Source organism: Leopardus geoffroyi, chromosome A3 (assembly GCF_018350155.1).
Source record: "Leopardus geoffroyi isolate Oge1 chromosome A3, O.geoffroyi_Oge1_pat1.0, whole genome shotgun sequence".
Lineage (NCBI taxonomy): Eukaryota > Metazoa > Chordata > Mammalia > Carnivora > Felidae > Leopardus > Leopardus geoffroyi.
Window position 1 is genome coordinate 130,756,407 of NC_059336.1, and position 16,646 is coordinate 130,773,052.

At 42.0% G+C, this 16,646-nt stretch overlaps 1 long non-coding RNA gene across 1 annotated transcript; it reads left to right on the forward strand.

The window, feature by feature from the left end:
• Positions 1–13,565: 13,565 nt before the first annotated feature.
• LOC123579777 lies at positions 13,566–16,329 on the forward strand. The gene is made up of 2 exons (XR_006702945.1): positions 13,566–13,750; positions 16,074–16,329. It is a non-coding gene; the product is annotated as an uncharacterized LOC123579777 (long non-coding RNA).
• Positions 16,330–16,646: the final 317 nt, after the last annotated feature.

Here is a 16,646-nt window from a genome sequence, read left to right on the forward strand (position 1 = left end):
TTTTTTTTCTCATTATCAGACTGGACTTTGAGATGTGGAGAGCAAGGTACTTTCGTTACTTCATATCAAGGGCGCCTTCCCTCAACGGGACTCATCATTGTCCATGGTGCTCTTGATTATCCAGTTGGGGTAGTGTTGGTTAGGTTTTTCCACTTGAAGATGATCTGCCTCGTTTTCTGTTCTGTACTCTGAAAGGAAGCCACTGTGTGTAGTTTATGCTGAAGGAGCAGAGAGTTACGTTCTGCCTCCCCGAGGGTACAAGTATGGACAGAAATGATTTGGAATATCTCTCTATGGGGGATTTGTCTCTCCTTCGTGATTTTAATTTATTCAGTTGCCTATTCACATGTATTTGTATGGCTATACATCCATGAGTGCATACTGATATAAATAAATTTTAAAATTAAAAATAATAATTAAAGGGGTACTGGGTGGCTCAGTTGGTTAAGTGTCTAACTCTTGATTTCTCACGATTCATGAGATTGAGCCCTGTGTGGGGCTCCATGTTGAGCACGGAGCCTGCTTGGGATTCTCTCTCCCCACCCCACCCCCGTCTCTCTTTGCCCCTCTCCCACTCACGCGCACTTTTTTCTCTCTCTCAAAATAAATAGGTGAACTTAAAAATATTAACTAAAATATAAATGATAAAGTAAATGTAAGTAATAAGTTAAAAGAAAATTAATTTTAAAATCAGGAAGGAGAGACTATTTGGTTTATAAAATACTACCACTTTATTTAGTTTCTCAGATTGTTCCAGCTTTGGTATCGGTAGTCCCACAGTTGGGTTTTGTGACCTTTGATGCACCCTCGACCTTCTTCTTCCTCTTTCTCCCCCTCCTCCTCCTCCCCCCTCCTCCCCCTCCCTCTCCCCATCCCCCTCTTCCCCCACCCCCCTCCTCTTCCTCCCCCTTCTCCTCCCCCTTCTCCTCCTTCTTCTTCTTCTTCTTCTTCTTCTTCTTCTTCTTCTTCTTCTTCTTCTTCTTCTTCTTCTTCTTCGTCTCTCCTCCTCCCCCTCCTCCTCTCCCTCCTTGGCCTCCTTCCCCTCCCCACCCCTTCCCCTCCTTCCTCTCCCCCTCTGTCTCCATCTCTGAAGCCATAGGATGGTCTAGGCTCATTCAATTCTAGCATATATGGACAGTGACATCAGAATTGTTCATCTGTACCCCATGAGAAACAGTGTTATCAGCCAGACTACAGTGCTTTTCTACAGTCCCCTGTACTTTTAGCCTTACAGACACCACTTATCTTCAAAGTGCCAGGCCCACACATCTTCCACCCTCTTCAGTAAAGTGACTTCATTCGTTTGTCATATAGTTATGCTACTTTATCAGAGTTCACATTCCACCCCTGGATGCCTCATTCTGATAAATATTTTTCTTTTAATTTGTTTACATGAAAGTCCACTCTGGGTGCTGTAAATTTCAATAGCTTTTGACAAATGCACGGTGTCCTTTATGTACCATTTTCCCGTCATGCAGAATAGTTTCACCCCCCTGAGGAATTCTCCTCTGCTTCACCTGCCAACTTGGAAACCAGTGGTCTTCACTGTCCCTGGAGCTCTCCTTTTCCAGAATGTCAAATCAATGCAATTAGACACTGTGTAGCCTTTTCAGGTTGGTTTCTTTACTTACCAGTATGCATTTAAGACTCATTTATAGCTTTGTGTGACTGGCTAGCTTAGTCCTTTTAAAACCAAATAGTATTCTGTGTGTGGATGAACCACTGCTTCCTTACCTGTTTTCCTATTGAAGGGCATGTCGGGGGGCGCCTGGGTGGCTCAGTCGGTTAAGCGGCCAACTTCGGCTCAGGTCATGATCTCACGGTCCGTGAGTTCGAGTCCCGCGTCGGGCTCTGTGCTGACAGCTCAGAGCCTGGAGCCTGTTTCAGATTCTGTGTCTCCCTCTCTCTGACCCTCCCCCGTTCATGCTCTGTCTCTCTCTGTCTCAAAAATAAATAAACGTTAAAAAATAAAAATATCTCAAAAAAAAAAAAAAAGAAGGGCATGTCGGTCATTTCTAGTTTTTATGATTGTGGCCAAAGGTACTAGAAATCTTCACGCACAGGTTTTTGTGCCAATGTACATGTTTAAATCAGTCGGGTAAATACCGGGAGTGCAATCACTTTATCGTATGGTAGGACCATGTTTGGCTTTAGGAAGTCTATGACAGTCTGTCTTCCAAAGTGACTGTGTCGTTTTGTATCCCCACTAACCAGGAATGAGTTATGCAACCGTGATTATAGCTTATAGTTAGTGTCCCTCAATGGAGACATGGATAGCACTGCAGTGGGAATTCTTTGTTTTTCAAGACTGCCTTGTGCACTACAAGAGGGTTAGCATTTGCGGCCTTCTGGTGCTAAATGCTGGCCATATCCTCAGTCAGTGCTACAGCCAAGAGCATCTTCACACAACTCTAACATCCTCAGGCAAAGAAGTGTAGCACCCCATGCTGAAAACTACCGATCTCTATGAAAATTTATAAGGGGGCCCCTGAGTAGCTCAATCGGTTGAGTGTCCGACTCTTGATTTGGGCTCAGGTCATGATCCCAGGGTCAGGGGATTGAGCCCTGTGTCAGGCTCTGCACTGAGGGTGGAGCCTGCTTCAGATCTCTCTCTCTCTCTCTCTCTCTCTCTCTCTCTCTCTCTCCCTTCTGCACTTTCCCCCCACTCGCACTCTCTCTCAAAAAGTTTATAATAAACATACAAGCTTGTGTTATAATAAAAATATAAAAGATGCCAAATTATCTCCCAAATGTAAAAAAAAAAAAAAAAGGTACGCAAAATATCCTTTTAAAAGCTAGAGAGAGGGGCGCCTGGGTGGCGCAGTCGGTTGAGCGTCCGACTTCAGCCAGGTCACGATCTCGCGGTCTGTGAGTTCGAGCCCCGTGTCAGGCTCTGGGCTGATGGCTCAGAGCCTGGAGCCTGTTTCCGATTCTGTGTCTCCCTCTCTCTCTGCCCCTCCCCCGTTCATGCTCTGTCTCTCTATGTCCCAAAAATAAATAAACGTTGAAAAAAAAATTAAAAATAAATAAATAAATAAATAAATAAATAAAAGCTAGAGAGAAAGATACCAACACGTTGAGGATAATCGGGTCTAAATGCTGGAACTATGGGTAACTTTTACCTTTATTTACTTCCTTTGAAACTCTTCCTGTAATTAACATGCAGCACTCTCCTAAGATAAAAATATGTAAACATTATTCAAGAGTATTCTACCTAATGAAATGATTAATGAGTAAGTTTATTATGTTGAGTGGATTCTAAGTAGCTTTTGCTATAATAGCTATGTTCTTATTTCTTAGCTAGACTTCCATTCTTTCCTGAACCCAGGCCAATGTGCTTCTCACACACTCCCTTTGATTGAAAATAGTGACAAGACAAAAATGAAAGACAAGGAAAATGACAGAAAACAGCCAGAAGGTTTTTTTCTTTTTCTTCCCCATGTTCTGTGCGTGCATGTTTCCAAATGCGTTCTGCAATGATAATGGACCGTGTCCACTGTACCTTCCCTTCTCCAATTTTTTGGAGTCTCCAGTTGTAAATTACAGGGTCAGTTTTCTATTTAAGATATAGATGTTTTTCACATTGCATTTCAGAGAGACGGACAGGGAGAGAGAGAGAGAGAGAAGGGCAAAGCTAACAATATAATGCATGTTGAGAGGAGAAGACTCTTTAAAACTGTTTTAATGTCTTATAAGACAGGCAATTTGGGCATAAGATATTTTGCCTGGCAACCATTACCAGCGGATTCTGAGTGTTAAGGGAGATTTCATAGAATATCATATCTTGGCTATTTTCCACTCACTGATGAAAACTAGTCGGACACATTTACAAGAGCAAAATGATGTCTATAGGGACTGCTGAGAACACTTTCAGCTGAGTTTGGAAAAAGAATGCACTTTCGTGCCAGGCAGATCTAGGTTGTAAATACTTCTCTGCTTCTTTCTGGCTCCATGACCTCAGACAAGAGACTCAGTCTCTCCGGGCCTCAATTTCCTCATCTTACAATGAGGATTGTGACTGGGTTACTGAGAAAATTAAATACATAAGGTCCCTAGCACCCTTGTAGACATTAACTTTGTCTTCTTAATATATTTCCGGGACCTGAAATTGAAAGAGGAAATTAATTTCAGCCAGCATCAGATCAATGTTTGCTGCTGTTTTGGAAACTGGCTTTTCAGGAATTGAACATTTTCTTCCTCTAAAGGGGGAAAATGAATTCTATTTCATGCACTTTACGTGTATATCAGTTATCTATTGCTCTATACCCAATCACCCTAAAACATAGTGCAATAACAATAATGAGTTTATTATTTCTGATGATTCTGTGGGTTGGTTGGACAGTTCTCGTCCTCGCCCGGGCTTCATCGTGTGTCTGCAACGAGGCAGAGGTTCAGCTGGGGCAAACCTACCCAAAATGGGCCCATTTACAGGTCTGGCAGTTCGTGCTGGCAGTTCGCCGAGCTCCTTGGTTCTCTTTATTTGGCTTCTCTTCCTCCAGTAGACCAGACTGAGCTTGTTTATACGATGGCAGGGACGTTCCAAGATGTGAGCACAGAAGCTATAACATCACTTTCGCCAAAACAAGTCACGGGGAGCCCAGATTCCGGGGCTGAGGAAAGAGGTGCCGTTTCTTTATCAATGGAGCTGCAAAACACCGTGACCGTACTTTTTCAATCGGCCGCAACATGTCTCTGGACCTGTAATAATGATCGCAAATGCTCTGTGAGGTAGACATTGTGATTCGTGTTAATTAAGTATTAGGTAACAAATTCAGAAAGAAGCGATGTATGGTGGTTACATGGGAAGATTCTGGAATCAAACCGCCTTGGTTAGAATTCAAGCTCCCTCCGTGCCCACTCAAAGTAGATTGTGTGACCTGGGGAGAGTCACTTGATGTATTCATTTCCTACCGCTCTTCTAACAGATCATCAGAAACATAGTGGCTTAAACAACACAAATTACTTTTCTTATAGTCTTGGAGGTCAGAAGTCCAAAATCAGCATCAGTGGGCTAAAATCAGGGTGTCAGCACCTTCAGGAGGATCCCGGGGCGAACTTCCTTTGCCTTTTCCAGCTCCTGGAGGCTGCTAACATCATGGTCCTGCCTCACTCTGCCCTGTATTGCCACTCCCATCATGGAATACATCTAACTCCCGTCCTCCTGCCCCACTCCTTGGGATTAGATTTGACCCACTTGGCTGATCCAAAATCATCTCCCTGTCTCAAGACCCTTGATGTAATCACATTGGCAAAGTCCCTTTTGCCAGGTAAGGAGACATATTTGCAAGTTCCAGGAATCGGGACGTGGATATCTTTATTTTGCAGGAGGTAGGTTATTCAGTCCGCAACCCTTGGGCAAGTTGAACTTGATGCCTCAGTTTTCTCGCCTGTTAATGGGGTTAATGTAGCTATTTCATAGCTTTGTTATGAAAATACCATGCACTAAATATGTATGGTGTTTACAATCGTGCCTGAACCAAGTAAGCTCCTTGTAAGTAACAGCTATTATTTCCATCATTATTTGTACCATTTCACTCAGCTTACTAAATGGGGACCGAACACCCAAACTTGGCTTCCTGGCTGCGCATGGCTTCTGAATGAATCGCTCATTTTTTTAATTGATAATCTTGGATATAATCTAAGTCACCAAGTCATTTATGCATAGTGAACACGATGATTACCAAGAGTCAATGTCTAGTGGAAAGTCGGTAGAAACCGTTCAACTGTAGAACAGGGGCTCAAAATGAACTTTAAAAAAACCACATACTGTGAAAAGAAAACTTTCTGTGGGGGCTTATGAGGTGCCACTAGATGTCTTATTGTTCTCAAAGTCCTTCACTATTGGTGACTTCCTCGTCGGGGCACACATTGTTTTCATCTTCTAAATGAGAAAGCCAAAACTCAGAACGGTTGAGGATACCGAGGTCCCAAAGGGGTTTAACTCTTCCCCATTATGGAAATCCTGCTCTTATCCAATCCGGCCCATCGGCAATAAAAGGAATTCTTACTAAATGACTTCTTCCTTTGAGACACTGTTGGGCTTTCCTTCCCTCAACTTTCCCAAATAAATAAAATAGTGGAGGAGAAATCTAGGACAGGGAGCTTCTAGGCACAAACCCTTCTTGGTGCAGCCTGGGGGCAGCCAGAAAAGGCATTCCTGTAAAAGCTCCCAAAATACTTAGGCAAATCTTAAAGTTAAACAAGGTACTTGGTCCAAGTAGCTTAATTGCATCTCAGAAAAGTGAGCATAAAGAAAGGGTTTATTGATGGGCATGAGGAAGGTGGGGGTGGATGGAACAGATTTTCCCTACCGTGGGCCACTCCCAGCCTGGGTGGTCCTCACAAGCTCAGATACTGAATTCAGTAGACCAGGGCTTGGACTCCAATGCTGTTGCTTACAGTGCTGTTGCTTTTGGGGTTTTGGAGGTGAAGGAAGGAAAGTGAAGAAGGAAGGAAAGTGAACCCAGAAGATATTAGGAGTCTGGCTGGGAAAGATAAACAGTGGGAACGACCCCTATATTAGTTATTTGTAAAATATTCACAAAAACTGAACGAGATGGAAATTCAAGAGAAAGCAGATGACTATATAAGGCCTTTTGGAATTTAATTTATATAATGAGGCGAGGAGTTAAGTAGTATCCCGCATTTTGCAGATGAGAAAGTTGAGTTTAATCGACTTTGCCAAGGACACAAAGCCAGTATGTGGCGGAACTTGGAATAGAGTTTAGGTCTAATTACTCTGAATCCAATATAATTCCAAAAACATCAAGTACCTGTGCTTTCCCCCAAACTTTGTTGTCTTACCATTGCAACATCTGGAGGTGCTGTAGCAATCAGGGTCTCAGCAGAAAACAGGATCAAAAAACAAAGCAAAGGCTGTTTAATGAAAGGCTTGTATATACAGGTGTAAACAGTGTCCAGAGAACCAAGAAGTTATAACCACGGTCTTCATCCTTACTGGGAGCAGGTGCTGCCTTTAGGCCTGGAAGGATGAGAGGGGGAAGTACAATTACAGAGCCCAAGATAGCTGGAGCCGTGGGAGAAGGGCTGCCCAGTAGGGGGTGGGCATAGGTAGAGATGTACCTACTTTCACACCACTGTCCCGATGGGGTAACATCCCAGTCTAAGAGGAAAAACCAAGTTCCGTTTTGCCCAACCTCTGACAGTCCATTTTTTTTTTAAATCTGTAAGCCCATCAGTGATGGATAAGCTGAGGCTGAATCAATGCCAAACAAGTTTTCTAGAAAAGTTTTCTGGGAAGTGTGGTGATAGCTGTTTTGAGGAACTGGAAAAGTAAGTATATGGCACATTTTGCTATGTGTGGGAGGTAACAGGTTTGAGGAGAGAGAGCAGAAAATATCCTGGCCGTGTCCAGAGGAATTTTGCATGGGGATCCCACTTAAGGATGGCAATCTTAAGGTTCTGCTCTTCCCCAACATCACTGGACAACTGGGTTACCACGCATGAGGCACTGTATGGAAAAGAGTGGAAGGAAAACGTAGAAACGGGATCAAGGAAGAAGATTGGTTCAAGAATAAGCAGGAAATTAATGCATCGAGTGGTTCATACAACAGTTCTAGGAACTCAGGGCACAGTACAGGGTGTATTATTGTTCCTGGACACTTCAGAAAATAAGTAAGTATGGGCCTCCTGGGTCACACTTCAATGCTCAGAATACATTTGGCCTTCAGTATGCAGTCTTCTTTGATTAGACAAGGTGCACATTCCATAGCTCATGGCATGCATCTCAGCCACAGTGTTCATTTCCTTACCCCAGTGCTGTTGCCATATAACATCATTCACTTCACCTCATCCTCTTGAATTCCTATACGAGTGGTCTCTCTGCTTTGCAAACCTGGTCATTGGCCAGGGACCAACTCTGAAACTTTTCAGGATACTTCGGTTTCTACAGGGTACAGCCCAAGTTCTTAGCAGGGAATTTAAGGCCCGCCTAGAATCTGGTTACCTCCAGTTCCCCTGACTTACCATTTTAGCACTTCTTGTGTTTGGAAATTTGTGTTCCCTCTGTTTGGAAAGCCCTTTAGTGGAAACTCTAGTTGAGGCTCTAATTCTCTTAGAGCCCTGTAATGGTCAGACTAGGCCAGGAGCATTGGAAAGCCAGGCTCCTGGGTTAATATGTTCTAGAAAGGCAGTTTCTTAGCGATGCTACACTGCTCATAAATGACATCATAGTATCTCAAGCCAAGGTATGTTGGCTCAGTTTGGTGCTCTCTGTATCTCTAGTTTGTATTTTAGCTTTAAAGTTGTGAGTTCTAATTTTTAAAGTTCTAAAGTTTTGCACTTAGAAGATTCACTGGAAAATTAACTTACCGATACTCTTAAAACTACATGGGAAATCATAAGATTCTTTCCAGATTGAATGTCTAGAAGTTCTTTTGCATTCTGCACTTCCTCATGTATGAATGTACACCTGGAATCCTATTTGGGATACTCAGGTATTTTCTTAATGCTCTGTTCCATTTTACTCCTCCTCCTCCTCCTCCTCCTTCTTCTTCCTCTTCTTCTTCTCCATTGTTCTGTTTGTTCCCTTGGGCAACCTTATTTTTGCAGCTGGGGATAAATCTGACATTCTCTTTAATTCTAATTTCAAGGGGAACCTGAGACTATGCTGGTAGGGTGGTCTTTGAACATTAATATCCTAGAAAAATAGAAAAAGTGTCATGCATTTTGTTAAATTTGGTTTGCACACAAGCAATAAAAATGAATAAATGAGAATCTTAAAATGGAATTGCACGAGGATTGATGCAGCAATTTGACTTAGACACCATCTTTCAGGAATACAGTAAGAAATGAAAGAAATAGCAATCCTCACATTTCTTTTAATAAACATGGTGCAGATCCTGGTTGCACAACAATAATGCCAAATTATCTATGTGATTCAGGAAAAAGGTATTTACCCAGACATTTTGCCTATTTTACGGTAGCAACTTGTCAATTTGGTGAAACAGCAATTTAAAGACATGTAAAACCAGGTAATTGAAGACTTTTCTGGTTAATTCAGGCCAAATTGTTAATCTAGAATCACAGCTAAATGTCTAAAATGAAGTAAACTATACTCTATGGATTCTACACTTGAAGTAGAACAGATCATGTGATATGATCGTTGTCCACAAATACCCGAAGGGATATCAGCTAGACAGGATCCCTAGCTAGCATATCCCTTTTGGTTCTCTAAGTCAGGACCACCACTAACAGGTAAAGGTTATGGGTCATCAGATTTTAGGTCCAGGTAAGTAAGAATGATCTAAGGAAATTGCCAAAAGCAGAATTGACTATCTCTGGGGCACCTGGGTGGCTCAGTAGTTTGAGTGATGGAGTCTTGATTTCTACTCAGGTCATGATCCCAGGGTCATGTGATTGAGCCCCACATCAGGTTCTGTGCTGAATGTGGAGACTACTTAAGATTCTCTTTTTCTTTCCCTCTGCCCCTCTCCCCTACTCACACTCTCTTTCTCTCCCTCTTTCTCTAAAATAAAATTTAAAAAATTAAATAAATAATAATAAAAAAAAAGAATGACTACCTCTGTCTAGAAGCAGTGAGTTTTCTACTATAGGAGGTATTAAAAAAAAACAATGGGGTGCCTGGGTGGCTCAGTCGGGTAAGTGTCCAACTCTTGATTTCAGCTCAGGTTACGATCTCACGGGTTCGTGGTTTTGAGCCCCACATCGATTTCTGCACTGACAGTGAGGACACTGCTTGGTATTCTCTGTTTCCCTCTCTCTCTGTGCCTTCCCTGCTAGTTCTCTCAAAATAAATAAACTTTAAAAATTTTTAAAAATACAGATATATCTCTTTACATAATTTATACAATTTTAGCTTTGGAGACAGGGATTGAGCTGTCTGAAAAAAAAAAAGTATATTAACTTCTGCTCATTTTCCTCTTTGCTGTTCCAATTATATGATTAAACTCTTGTGTATTAACAAGCAAAGGGCTTTTCAGAAGAGAAGGAAGGAAGGAAGGAAGGAAGGAAGGAAGGAAGGAAGGAAGGGAAGGAGGGAGGGAGAAAATATGCATATATATCCCTGAACATAGAGGAAACAAAATCAACTGTATTTAGAGTGGGAAGGAACAGACATGATGATCTCATTGTTGTATTTCTAGGAAAGATGAGTCATACAATCTGCTCAAATTCAGAGTAGCTAGAGGAAAGCTGGACATCAATGATGCTTTCTTCCTCTTTAATAGGGAACAGAGTCTCAAGTTTCTTTTAAAATAAAAAGGAGAAAAGCACTTAGAAATTGGCCTAAATCAAGGAAACTTCACTAGAATGTTCTGTAAGATATGAACATAAATAAATCAGTTTCAACTTGAAATTAATTAAGTTCAGTGTGTGTACGATAGAAAGGAGGGATCATATAAACTATCCAAATCCTAGCTCTCCTGTTTCCAACTCCCACCAACCATTATCCCCGATATCAATTTTAATTCTCCTTTGATTACTCGCAAGCACAAAGCACCAGTTCAGAGACGTGAAGGGTTTGAGAAAAGAGCAAACCAGAGGCATTCACCAGGGCACCAGCCCCTACCAAGATGCTAAGTGGGGAGCACATGCTTCTTTCCAGGAGCAACTCTTTGTCACGTGGGGAGCAAGAGGATGGCTGCCAGTGTTCTGGAAGATTATTTTCTTTTCAATTGCTCCAAAATATATGCCATGTTTTATGATCCTATAAACTAGCATTTGTTAAAAGTCTACCGTGGACCCGGCACTGTGAAGTGAATTTGTGTAAGTCAAATTGCCATGTTTCTCTACTGGCATCCAGTTCCTAACCCTGGAGAGGATTCTCTTGGTGCTCACCCACTGGCCTCACCCTCTCTAAAAAGTCAAAGACATTCTCTCCAGGAGAGGAAGGAGGGGGTGGGGGTACTGACCTTTTTGGAATGAAGGAAGAGGGGAGCTATGCCTCCTGCGCTCCATTTCATCCGTGTTTTTGTAAGAGTAGAACAACTTGCAGGTGCATTTTAGATCCTGCTTGCTCGAATATCATGCTTATAATAAAAGGTTAAAAGCAGAGACAAAAAATTTAATATTCAAAAACAGCGTCCGTATGACTACACTGAAGTCTTAGTAAATATTAAGCCGACCGATAAAATTTTAGAGTCTTTGGAAGTGTTCGAACCTGGGCCAGTGCTCTCGTTTCTTGAGTTGGGAAACTCAAACTTAGCAAGGACCCACTGTTGGCTAATGAGGTGGAAAAGTCAAAGTATAGACACTGCCATGTGCAAGATGGCTCCGTTATATTAGCCTGGGTAATGCTTTTAAATTAGTTTTATTTTTATCAAAATTATGCTTGCACATAATTGGAATTGTTCAGCAGTTCTACAAAGCTTATTAGAAAAAAGTATTTTTATTCCCAGCTCCCAGACACCCAATTTTAGCTCTTAATTGATTTTGCAGCTCTAAAGTAAGATGTCGATATCCCTACCTTTTAAAATGTCTTAATTCTTATACTTTGGTTTAAATTCTTACTCTAGTAGCTTCCTAAGGTGTAACAAGTGACATTTTTGAAAAAAAACAAAAAAAAACCTGATTTCTGAGGGTGACGTTATGCTAACACTTAACTGATAGTTTTCTTGGATAGAAAATTCGAGGCTGGACATTGCTTTTTTTAAATTCAAGTTACTCTTGACTTTAACTTCCAGTATTACTGAGGAAGAAACAATGCAATTGTGATGCTTGTACCATTTTGGAAACCTTTTTTTTTTTTTCCCTTAAATGGAAGCTGCCCTTATCTTTGGCATCAGCTCTGATATCTCCTCAGATAGCATTCATTGGAGAAGGTTATTGGGTCTAATTTCATCTGTTATGCTTGGTGTAAGGTGGGGACTATGAAGATGAACATTTTTATTGGGGCCCCTGGGTGGCTCGGTTGGTTGGGCGTCCAACTCTTGGTTTCAGCTCAGGTCATGATCTCACAGTTCATGGGATCGAGCCCTATGTGGGGCTCTGAGCTGAAAGCAAGGATCCTGTTTGGCATTCTCTGTCTCCCTCTTTCTCTGCCCCTCCCCTGCACTCACTCTCTCTGTCTCTCTCTCTGTCTCTCTCTCTCTCTCTCTCTCAAAATAAACAAACATTTTTAAAAAAGTGAAAATTCTTACCGGTTCTTATCATTTCGTGGTTTTTTTCCTTGGACGATCTCCTCTCCTCTGTTGATCTTTCTGGAAATCCTGCTATTCAGATGGGGGCCCGTTTGCACTCACCTTGTACTTTTTCTCACCTCTACCTTCTATCCTTTTGACGTTTTTGCTCTAACTGCTTGTCACTTTCTTGTTTTATTATCTAATCCTTTTGAGATTCTTCCTTCTGCTACCATGCTTTCAATTTCCAAAGCTTTATTTAATTATCTAAAAACAACTTTTTCGAGAAACACATCGTTGTTTTATGACTGCATTGTCCCCCACTTTTCTCTCTGCAGATGTTAATGTCATCTTCTGTCCTGCGAGGAATTTATAGATACAGTCTTTTCCAAACTACTATTTTTTTTTTTTTCTGGTTGGTTTCTTTATTTCATGGTAGATACTCTCTTCAAAGTCTGGTGATGCTTGCTTGTCTCTGACTAAGATCAGAGGCCTAAAAAAACAGAATGGAATCTCTGTGGTGGTTTCTCTGCCTAGGGTCTTGTGCTGCCTTTCTCAGTGGGATTTTCTGAGAATTACTCCTTCATTCCTTAAGGCATCTGTTCATGAAATGAATTAATTTTTCTCCTCTGAATCTAGAACATACTAGTTATATGACATGAGAAAATTCAGAAAACAGTCACTCAACTTTTTTTTTTAATGTTTATTGATTTTTGAGGGGGGGGGGGCGGGTAGGGGCAGAGAGAGAGAGAGAGAGAGAGAGACAGAATCCAAAGCAGGCTCCAGACTCTGAACTGTCAGGACAGAGCCCAACCTGGGGCTCAAACCCACAAACCGTGAGATCATGACCTGAGCCGAAGTTGGACATTTAACTGACTGAGCCCCCAGGCTCCCCAAGCCTCTAATGCAGCTTTGAAGACAGAGCGGTTGCAATTACAAGTAGAATGAGTGAAATAAAGAGATGTCGTCTCTCCGATTCTCATCAGACTCTTTGGGAGAATCGCATGGTTTGTTTTGTTTCTTCACCGGTTTGTCCTAACCAGTGCTTGCTGGTCAGTAGTACCTGCCCGAGTAGGAACTCTGTACTTCTGAACTGAACGAATTTATAAAGAAAAGAAAGCGTGTGCTCTAAGCCATCCAGAATGGATACTGGGGCTGATACAGCTCCCAAGTGTTATCTCCTAGTGCCTGGCTTTGCCTGACTGCTGTCTCAACCATGCACACAACACATGAGGCTGAACAGTGTGATGGCCTGAGCATCGGACGAGCCCGGTTCCAGCCACGAGATGGTCCGTTTGCTTCCAGCCGCAAAGTGCCTCCTGTCTCCACTTGAGAATGTATGGCTTTAATATTTGAATCTTAGAGGAAAGAGCCATAAAGAAAAATACAAGGTACCAAACTATGTATTTCCTGGTTCCCAACTTCATACATATGCTTTTAATTGCAGGAAAGCCATCCACCAAAAAAAAAATAAATAAATAAAATAAAAAATGCCCAAGCTCCTTGTGACCAGTGCCTGTGGTGTAGAAAGGTTGAATTACATCGCCAACAGGAAACAGGACCAGTGGCCTCAGTATCCAGTCTGTCATCTTCTCAGGCACCTCCTGTATCTACATAATGCCCTGTGACTTGAAAGAAAATTTCAAAAATCTGTAAGTATGTAGCACAATTCCATGCTGTGGGAAACTAGTCATTTCCTCTTGTCTACGCAGAAAGGAATTTGAAGTGCTTGGGAATTCCAAGTTTTTGGAAAGCCCGAGGCAGTTAGCATTTCAGTAAAAAAGCAGAACAAATGTACAAACGATCTGTATATCTGGGTTGAGAGAGAACGACGCTGGCTATCTTAAAGGGGAAAGTAAAAGCTGACGGAAACGTTCATGCAGGCGGCCGATTCAGCCCTCGTGGATATTTAAATAAATAACTCTGTATGCAAGTATATCAAAGGTCTGTATTCTATTCAAATGAATGCACCTGCTGATTTTTGGTTCTTGAGTAATGAGGTCTCAGGTATGCAGCGTTCTAGGAGAAATGTGTTTGAATACTGTCTAGATCATGGGATAATTGACCTGCATTGATTCTCCCTGCATTGATTGCATTGTCCTGCATTGATTGATTGAGGCTGCCATACAAAAGCAAAGGTCTACAACAGCATCTGGGCTATGCATGGTGGGCAGACCAAAGCGATGACGAATATTCTTCTTCTTAGGGGCGAGGCATCGTGAGAACTACCTTATCTGTGTTACTTCAGTGCATTTTCGTAAGGGAAGGTAGAGGGAGGAGGGAACTGACAAGTTTTAAGCACCTACTGTGTGCTAACCCCTAAATCGTGTGCTTCATTTATGTTATTATTTTTTAAATGTTTATTTCGTTTTGAGAGAGAGAGACAGAGAGTGCGAGCGGGGTAGGAGCCGAGAGAGGGGGAGACACAGAATCCGAAGCAGGCTCCAGGCTCTGAGCTGTCCACCCAGAGCCTGATGCGGGGCTCAAACTCACGAACTGTGAGATCAGGACCTGAGCCTCGGTCAGATGCCTAACCAACTGAGTCGCCCAGGTGCCCCAATGGTATTTTAATTAATGCAATTATCCTTGATGACAGTTTTTATTAGCTTCACTTTATACCTGAGGAAACCATGTCTCGGGAACATGAAGTCTCATTTATGGCTCCTATAATTGTCACTTGACAAAGTTAAGATTTAATTCAGTGTCTGTCTCTAAAGGCAGTACTGTTTCATTCACCATTGATACATTCACTGGGAAAAGCAGACCATGTCCTGTGCTGTCCCAGGATTCAGAGAGAATAAGGCAAAGCCCCTGTCTGTGGGCATTCCCATTACATCAAGAAATCCAATAATTGGATAATGTGCTAAATGTCCTAACCAAGTAATCGCTTGTCATCAACTCAGAGTGACCCTTTTAATTAATCCAAAATTCTCACCATTGAGGCAAAAGATATAGAAGTGAAATCAAGTTAAATCAAATTTCTAACCGTGAAGATTTACAGTTGGGGAGAGACTACCGCCTCTCTAGAATAGTATTTATGGCATCATGTTACTCAAGTCACATTGCTTGTCTGTGTTCTCACGAGATTTGTGATCTTAGGATGGTCCCTATTTATCTGTTTCCAGAGCACCCTCAAAGCGTGTGTGCACATCCCGGGGATCCATGTACATTTGTGTATGGAATCAGTGCATAAAAGAGTGAATGAATCACAACCTTCAAACTTGCCCATGTGGGCAATACGGCCAGAACCAACTTGGAGCAGCAGAAGAGACGTACAATGTTTTGTCTTAGGAACACAGCTGGTGGCAGTTGAGATTCTGCTGGGGCTGGAGAGTGGCTGAAAGTGGGAAGACTGGGTTCGTAGAATTGTGCAGGGATTAAGGGATTAAAAGCTGGCAGGGGTGGCACCTGTGGGGCTCAGTCAGTTAAGCGTCAGACTTCGGCTCAGGTCATGATCTCCTGGTCCATGAGTTTGCGCCCCGTATCGGGCTCTATGCTAATAGCACAGAGTCTGTTTTAGATCCTGTCTCCCTCTCTCTGCCCCTCCCCCTTTCCCTCTCCCTTCCCCTCCTACACTCAGGTGCACGCTCAAGGGATCTCTTTCTCTCTCTCTCTTCCAAAAATAAATAAACATTAAAAAACAAAAAAGACGTGAGCAAGAATAGTGAAAGGCTGTGTTTTTAAAAATAGCAAAAGGACAGGCATTTCAAAACAACAGGGGGATATCTCCACTAGGAGGTGCTTTGGAAGAAGAGAGCCAGTGAACTAACAAAGACTTCCTATCATGTCCTTGCGGTTGGCACTTTAATATTGTGTCTCCTTTGATAATCATCACAAAACAGAAGGGAGTATGTATGGCTATTTCATAGTAAAGGAAATAGGCTAAGTATAAATAACCTAGCCTTCTATGGTAACTGGAGGAGCTGAGATTTGAAGTCAGTCTGATGATTCCAAAATTGATGTTCTTCCCACCAGCTCATATCACCTTTCTAATCAAGGCGAAGGACGAAGAAGCAAGAGCTGGATTCTGAAGCTGAAAAAAAAAATGAGAGCATACATCACTTTGGAAATGTGCTTGCTGACTCAGAGTGATATGGAGGTACAGCTAACAATGAAATTAAATGCAGTTCTAGACAAGCTAACCATACTCTAAAGCAATCAGCATGATGTATTTATTCTCCATTTCCTCTCTGTGGCTAGAGATTCAAAGGATAAAGTCATTAAAAATCTTTCAGATGTTTGCTTTTTCTGGTGAAATGAGAGCATACCAGGTCTGGAAGGAGAATGTTCTAGTTAACAGGACTTATTATTTATACTTGATGAAAATAGTGAAAAAAAAAAATCAATCCAGTCCCTCATCCATATGCAAGGATCTTACAATAGTTCAAAGGTGTATATTTGTACCACAAATGAACCAAGGCCCCGTTGACCACGAACAGAGTGAGCCGAGAGTACACTGACTTTTCATTATAAAACAAAGCCTCATGTTCCTAAGATGGGTCATCATATTTACAGCTGACGGTAGCTGGATTTTGCATACAAAGTTGG